We start from the raw sequence: 8276 nt of genomic DNA, 5'->3' as shown, positions 1-8276 counted from the left end.
CCATTGTATGGTAATTTGTTATAGAAATCCAAAAAGACTCACAGTGTGTTTTACATATTTGATCTTTTTCATGGTGACCTTTGTTTACTTCTGAGAGAAGATGATGGTTTGAAAAAGCAGTTTTGTGTTTGATAATGTGTGCATAATCTGCTATAAAGTGTCTCTGTCTTCTTAGGAAATTACCATTTTGGTTAATGGACATTTTTATATTTTATTTTTTTATTTATTTTTAAAGATTTCATTTATTTATTCGACAGAGAGAGAGACAGCAAGAGAGGGAACACAAGCAGGGGGAGTGGGAGAGGGAGAAGCAGGCTCCCCGCTGAGCAGGGAGCCCGATGCGGGGCTCATCCCAGGACCCCGGGATCATGACCTGAGCCGAAGGCAGACACTTAACCGACTGAGCCACCCAGTCACCCCTAGACATTTTGGTATTGTAAATAACAAGGCCACCTATTTAAAAAATCAAACTGGGAGATAAAATACCTGCTTCTGAAAAGGGCTGAATTGTCTGTATCATCTAGTCGAACAGGTCTTCTAAATTTTCAAATGTTACTAATTTAAAAGCAAACAACATGGGACTTTAGCCTGAGAAATTATATTAAAATATTCCACTTATAACTAATTGGTATTTTCCTGCCCTGCCTATATCTTCATCATTTGAAGACTTTTCCTAGTTCATTGAGCTTCTGGTACCTAAAACACAGAGCTGAGTTGTAGGTGTAACTGGAAAATGGAGAATCCAGTCCCTATTCTTTGCCTGTAGTCCAACGCGGCACGCTCACTGGCCTGCTTCCGGATTGGTGGTCAACGTCGGAAATCAGGTGTGGACATTTGTCACCTAGAGTGACAAAATGCCTACTTTCCCATCACATGTCACCACCTTTATACTTTTTCTGAGACTCTACTGGCTCTACTGTCTATATTCCTTGCTTTGAACCTACATGGGAATAATTAACACAGCCATATTGGAGCATTCAGAATCTTCATACTCTGCCACAAAAATGAAACAGAACATTGGTGGTACAGTTATTAAATAGAGCCCTTGGCAAGACATTTTGGCTGGTAATGTCAGATATAGAACATCCAATTCATGATTTTACTGGTACCAACCCCTGAAGGTATTGTTGAGGTAACCAAAGTGAAGTAACCATGGTAAAGTAACCTGTTTTTCTTATACTGATTCATTTTTTAATTAAGATTAAAAGCACGATTTTTCATGCTTCATGAAAAGCTGGTTTCACAACTCTGAGTTTATAAGAAACTCAATTCCTTTGGGCCAGAAATGTATTAAAACATAAGTTAATTTTTGCAATAATTTTTTCAGAGGGTCTACTAAAATCTATTCTGCATCTCAATATGGATCTATCTTCCCATTAGGCATAAATTTGTAAAAACAAATGAAAAGCTTGTCTTTAATTGTAGTTAAATTTAATGAAATCTTGTGACAATAGGCATCTCTTGTTTCCAGACAAAACCTCAGGAACTTTCTGAGCTCTTGATTTTCTAATGCCAGTTCTATAATGGAATTTGTATGTAAAAACCATGAAATCCAACATAAAACAGGAAAAGTAGGAAATCCTCCTTTGACTTTGTTTTCTATTAAAGAAAAATGAGATCACAGATACAGAGCCAAATATACAAAAAAAAAAAAAAGATACTAAAAATACACTATTGACATTAGGATGCAGGAGGGCTACTGTATTCAAAGTTTGCATGCTTATTAAAGTCTCCTTTTATATGTGTCTCTAGTGAATGTAAGGCCTACAATTGTAAGACACACTCCATTTTATTTTATTGTTTTTCTGATGTGAAGCATCATACTAACAGCCTCCTTCCAACATCACACTGAGAAGCCCACATCAGAGCCCCAGTTCCAAGAAATATAGGAATTTATCGGTGAAGGGGAAGTTAGAAATGATATTGTCTGACCTATTCCTTCATAGATGAAAAGTGAACACTCAGAGAAGTGAAATAAATTGTTTTTCATCACTCAAGTAATTCACTGATTTAACATACATTTATTGAGTAGATAGTGTGTGTAAGGTCCTGTGCCAAGAAGTTAAGTTGGAAAGATAAATAAGATAATATCCCAAAGTAGAGACCTCTAAACTGAGCATTAAAGTCATTGAGGAATGAGAAAGACAATAATAACTTCCCGAACAGAGGAAGGATATCTAACCCATCTTACAGCAGTCAAGAAAGATGAGACTGGTGAGTGCAGAAAAGGCATTCCATGGCACAGAGTGCTACCGCAATGGCATGGTGGTTAGAAACAGCCTTTCCAGGATTGTGAAGCATTAAATAGGCCTTAGGTAGCTGTAGGAGGTGAGGCTGCAAAGAGAAGCATTCTGTGATCGTGAGAAATATTCTCAGCTATTACCAAAGAGGCTCTACATTTTCTGATTTGGGTGAATATTTTTTTTTCTTTTTTCTAATAACTTGTAAAGTGTTTTCAGAGAGCCACTTACCTTTACTAATTGCGTTAGTCCTTCCACTCTCCATTCTTCTGGTGGGACAAAATTGACTTCTAATCCACTTTTAACTTTCTTTCCTCTCCTTCACTTCCCCACTTCACAGAAACTTGAAACAGCTTTTAAAAAACACTTCAAATCCATTATTTCTGCTTGAAAGTTTATAAGTAGTTGAAAGTGCTTATGTCAGCCCAAATGATCATATCTGAACAATGTCAGCACTCCCGAATTTGGAACATGTAACAACAGAGTTCAGCATTACTTTGCCTCATTCCATTCAGACCAGAGGAGCTACTTACTTCCCTAAAGAGACTAATTGTTGAGTGATGGCTATATATGAATGGGAGCTGGACATATAGAGAGAGAACAGTTTTCATCATAAACGATTCTCACTGTTAATGTATCTGAGATAAGATTTTTGAGCAAAAGCCCATGGAAACTTTCCTTCCCATGACCCTCCCCTAGATTTCAAGATTTCCCAGGTCTGTGGTTTCATTATGACCTAGATTTTAGTGTTGAAAGAAAGTCTTTAGGACCTAGTTAGTAGGAAACACTGTAGCTGCTACTTAAGGGCAAAGTCACTTAGCCCTTCATGACTTTAGATAGTGAAAAATGAGGGATTAAACACATGTAGTTTCTATGAGACAAGCCTCTGTGACTGTTTACAAGATACCATACAGCCCATCTTGAGGAGCCATTACATTTGGTGGATTTGGAAATCCATTGGATTGGAAATCCAATCCTTCTATTCTTTTTCAAATAAGACTTGGAAAAATAGGGCATTTAATACTTCTCTATGGATCCACTACAGTCTATGGGAGACTACAGCAAAGAGATAAGAGCTTTGAAATCAGAAAAGCTTGATAATGAATCCTTCCTTAGTTATGTACTATGTAACAATGTTTAAATTAATTATACCATGTCAGGTTTGATATGAGGGTGATGCTAAACATACATAATTTTCTGGAAAAATCTGTGTGAAATGGGCAATTTTTCTTTCTTAAATATTTAGTAGGGCTCCGTTGGAAAACTATCCAGGCTTGAAGGTTTCTTACAGGAAAGTTTTAATTACAAATTTAGTATCTTGGTAGTTATAAGACTATTTAGACTTTTTACTTCTACTTATGCTAGACAAATAAGTGGTAATAAGAAGTGCTTCCTGGAAACTTTGCCATTTCATCTAAATTTTCAAATTCATTGCTATAAATTGTTTATAATGTCATCTTATAATATTTTATTATCATAAGGATTTATAGGGCTGTCCCTCTTTTAAAAATTTGTGATATTGGTAATTTGTGTCCACTCTTATTTCTTGATCAGTATCCCCAGGAATTTATCAATTTTATACTTTCAAAGAAAATATTTGGCTTTACTTATCTTTATTATGTGTGTATATCTTTATTATTTTCTTCTTTCTACATTCTCTTAATTCAAGTTACTATTATTTTTCTAAGTCCTTGAGATAAATGTTTAGATCATTATCTATCAGCCTTTCTCTTTTTCTAATATATACATTTAAGAATGTACATTTCCATTAAAAACCTGGCTTTGGCTGTATCCCACAAGTATTAAAATAGAATGTTTAAATACCATTTAGTTCAAATTACTTTCTAATTTCCTTTGTGATTTCTTTTTTGATACACAGGTCATTTCAAAGTATATTTATTTTTTTTTAAGATTTTATTTATTTGTTTGAGAGAGAGAGCAAGAGCATGAGCAGGGGAAGGGGCAAAGCGAGAAGCAGGCTCCGAGCAGGGAGCCCGATACAGGGCTCGATCCCAGGATCACGACCTGAGCTGAAGGCAGACGCTTAACTGACTGAGCCACCCAGGCACCCCTCAAAGTGTATTTCTTGCTTATTGTGATGACTGAATAAGGTATAGAATTGTTGAATCACTATATTGCACACCTGAAACTAATGTAACACTGTATGTTAATTATAAAAAAAGTAATATAAAACAGTACAAATTTTTAAGAATAAATAAATAAATAATGTACTTCTTAATTAAAAAAAAAAGTTGAGATATCTATTTACCTTCCTGTTACTATTTTTTGGCATAATATGATTGTCATCAGAGAATATAATTTACATGATTTCAACTTTAAAAATGTACTAAAATGTGCTTTATGACCCATATATGGTCAATTTTCAATGTTTTCTATGCACCTGAAAAAAAATGTATTCTGTACTCAAAGGTATATAGTTACCACATGCATTAATCCAAACTTGTTAACTGTGCTGCACAAATCTTCTGTATCCTCCTCATTATACTTAGATTGTTCCATCAGTTACTAAGAGAGTCTTATTAAAATAGTCAAACCTGATTTAGGATAATCTAATCTTCCTTCTATATCTCCCCAAATTTACTTTATATTTTGAGGTCATGCATTGGGTGCAAACAAAATTAGAATAGTTACAACTAATCACTAAATTTAATTTATTTGCACCATACCATGATGCTCTTTTCTTATAATAATGCCTTATACCTTAAAATCCACTTTGATATTAATAACCCCCATGATTTTCTTTTTAGTGTTTGCATGTGTTTTTAACCCTTTTATTTTCAACTTTTCTGTGTCCTATGTTTTACTTGTTCTACATATTTTATATTCCTGTGCCAGAGGGCAAGACCACCATCACCTATCAACACCTCGATAAGACTTTTTAATCCAATCAGGTACTTTTTGTAATTAGTCCATTTTAATTTATCCTAAGTCAATACATTTGGTGATGTATTTTAGAATTGTGGCTACCTTTTTACTATGTACTTTCTATGTTTCCTGGTTCCTACTCTTCTTGAATTGATAGAATATATATATCTTTGCATTTTCTATGACAGTTTTACATTATATGTCTATTGTTATAGTGATTACCCCAGAAATGACTACAGATATTAATTGACATTTTTATCCTTTTCCTTTTGAAACTTGAAAGTTTTAGAACAGGATTTAGAACAGTATTATTATATATTTAAATTGCACATAGGAATATATTTTTAAATCTTCCAAGACATTATTGTTATTGTTCTATACATTAATATGCATTTATATTTACCCATGTATTTCATTATATTCTTAATTCCTTTCTGCATCTCCATATTTTTGTTTTGTATATTTTTCATTTGAAAAACATCATTTGAAGAATATCTGTTGCTTGAAAGTTGCTTAGTTTTTGTTTGTCTGAAATACATTTATTTCACCCTCATTTTTGAAGGATATTTTTGTTGAGTATAGATCCTAGATTGGTAATTCATCCTTTTGGTATATTGAAAATGCTCTCCCAAGGTCTTTTGACAATATTATTGGGATTATATTACTGCAGTGAAGACAATATCTGTTTATATAAATTCTGAACTTTGAAAAAAGTATCTTTTTTATCCTTCACATTTTAAGATTTTTATTGTTGCGATTTTTTTTTTCTCAGTGCAGAGGAATTTTTGTTTTTGTTTTTGTTTTCTTTTCTTTTCTTGAGTATTTTTTATTCTTTCTTTTTGGGGCAATAGAACTTACTGGATCTGTGGCTTAATATTTTTCATAATTTTTCAAAAATTCTCATCCACAGTATCTTTCAACATTAATTTTGTCCCTTCTTTACTCTTTTCCTTTCAGAAAAAAAATACTTTTAATGTATTAGTTCTATATTTCACACTTTTTTGATTGTTGTTATTTTCCAGCTTTTCTTAATGCTAGATATTTTCTTTTTTTTTTTATGAGCAATCATCTGATTTATAAAAAGATGCAACAATATTTAAAATGATACAAAATATCAATTTCAAAACATCAAAAAGTGAGTGTATTTAACTACAGTCAGCTCATAACAGAGCAAATGGGTAAGAAGAATAATTCATGCTACAGCATATTGCTAATATGAACTGGCAACAGAAAAAGTTGGTAAAGGAAGGCAGAGGAACTCTATCTTTTAAGAATTAGAACCAAGGGGCTCCATAATCATCTGGCATCTGCTCAATGTTGTACCTATGGTTAGAAATGTACATGATGGGAACTCCAGGGATCTTCTGGATTCTTCGTTTAAGGTCCCGGTCAACTGTGGCCACAATGTAACACTTGTGCTGAGTTACTCTCTGTACTAAGCAGTCATCTGTATACGTTCCTTGTGTGTGCATGGTAATCGTTCAAATCTTGGATCCTTGGCAATCCTTAGAGCCACTCGATACTTTTGCCCCAGTTTTTCAATTTCAGCCATTACACAGTCAGTTATACAAGGGATACACTTGGCATACAGACAGTCCATCATTGACTGTACTAAGTCAAGTTTCGCTTTAATGGAAAAGTTGATAAAGTTGGTATCAACCAGGATGTGGCAAGGCGGGCCCAGCTGTGTGTTATATTGGAAGAATAAGCAGGAAGGATGTTGGGGGACTTCTCTTTCCTTGAGTGCACTGGGATCTTTCTTTTCTTTCTTTTTAGGTTTTAATCTGTCCTTCTCTTTAAGCCTCTGTTCTCGGAGACTAAGCATTTGCTTCATGGTCGCATACTTTCTGGTTTTCTTTTGCTTCCCCATGTTCACGCCGTGCTCTTGTTTCTTCTAGATATTTTCTTTTGATCAACTTTTTAGGTCATTAATTCATCTTCACCCAAAAAGGAGCATTTGATCTGTTGTTAAACCGCTCCTTATATTTTAAATATGGTTATTGTACATTTTAATTTTAAAATTTATATTTGGCTCAATTTCAATCTATTATATCACCTTTTAGAGTTGCCAAATATCTGTTGATATTTTCAAGATTGAATACTACTTCTTTGAACACACAAAATAGAGTTCTTATATACTGTGTATCTGATAGTGCCATTATCTATAGTTTCTAAGGGTCTGTATTGAAAAAAGTAGTCCTTAGTTTTCTCCCCAAATATTGCCTCTGCAAAACTCTGTGGTTCTTCTCATTCTTCTGGCTCTTGCTTCATTTTTCCTGTTTCCTCATATGCTTGATTATCTGTGTATTAGATATTGTATTAAAGAAATTATTTATAGGAACTCTCTCCTAAAATCTAGAAAACATTTCTAGGAAAAAATAAATTAGTCTTAAATAAATGGAGAGATACACTGTGTTTGTGGACTGAAATGCTGAACTCTGCTAAAAAGGCAATTCTCCCCCAAATTGGTCTAGAGATTTAATGCAATCCTAATAAAAATCCCAACAGTCCTTATATTTTTTTTTAGACATTGCTAGTAAGTTGTAAATTTCTATGGAAATACAAAGAAATTAGAAAAACAAAACATTTTAAAAGAACAAAGTTAAAAAAGTTTCTATAACTGATTTCAAGGTTTACAATACAGTGGCAGTTATCAAGAAAGTTTACTATCAGTGAAATGGTAGATATCCAGATCCATGGGAAGAACAGAACATCCATAAATAGACCCACATCCTTACCTCATATTATATACTAAAATTAACTCAAAACAGATTACAGGGGCGCCTGGGTGGCTCAGTCAGTTAAGCGTCTGCCTTCGGCTCAGGTCATGATACTGGGGTCTTGGGATCAAGTCCCGCATCAGGCTCCCTGCTCAGGGGGGAGACTGCTTCTCTCTCTCCCTCTGTGATCTCTCTCTCTCTCTCTCAAATAAATAAATAAAATCTTCAAAAACAACAACAACAACAACAAAACAGATTACAGATCTAAATGTAACCAACTAAAACTATAAACCTTCTTGAAGAAAATGTAGGAAGAAATCTTTAAGACTGTGGTGGAGATAATCTCTTAGATAGACTACAAAAAACACTAACCATCAAAATATGAAAAATTAGATTTTTCAAAATTAAAAAAATTGCTTTTTCAAAGACA

General features: G+C 33.7%; 1 pseudogene; it reads right to left on the bottom strand.

The window, feature by feature from the left end:
- Positions 1–6183: 6183 nt before the first annotated feature.
- LOC113925257 lies at positions 6184–6996 on the bottom strand (annotated as a pseudogene).
- Between the last annotated feature and the right edge of the window lie 1280 nt (positions 6997–8276).

This window comes from Zalophus californianus, chromosome 2, assembly GCF_009762305.2.
Source record: "Zalophus californianus isolate mZalCal1 chromosome 2, mZalCal1.pri.v2, whole genome shotgun sequence".
Classification (NCBI taxonomy): Eukaryota; Metazoa; Chordata; class Mammalia; order Carnivora; family Otariidae; genus Zalophus; species Zalophus californianus.
This window is presented reverse-complemented; position numbering and strand designations above follow the sequence as displayed.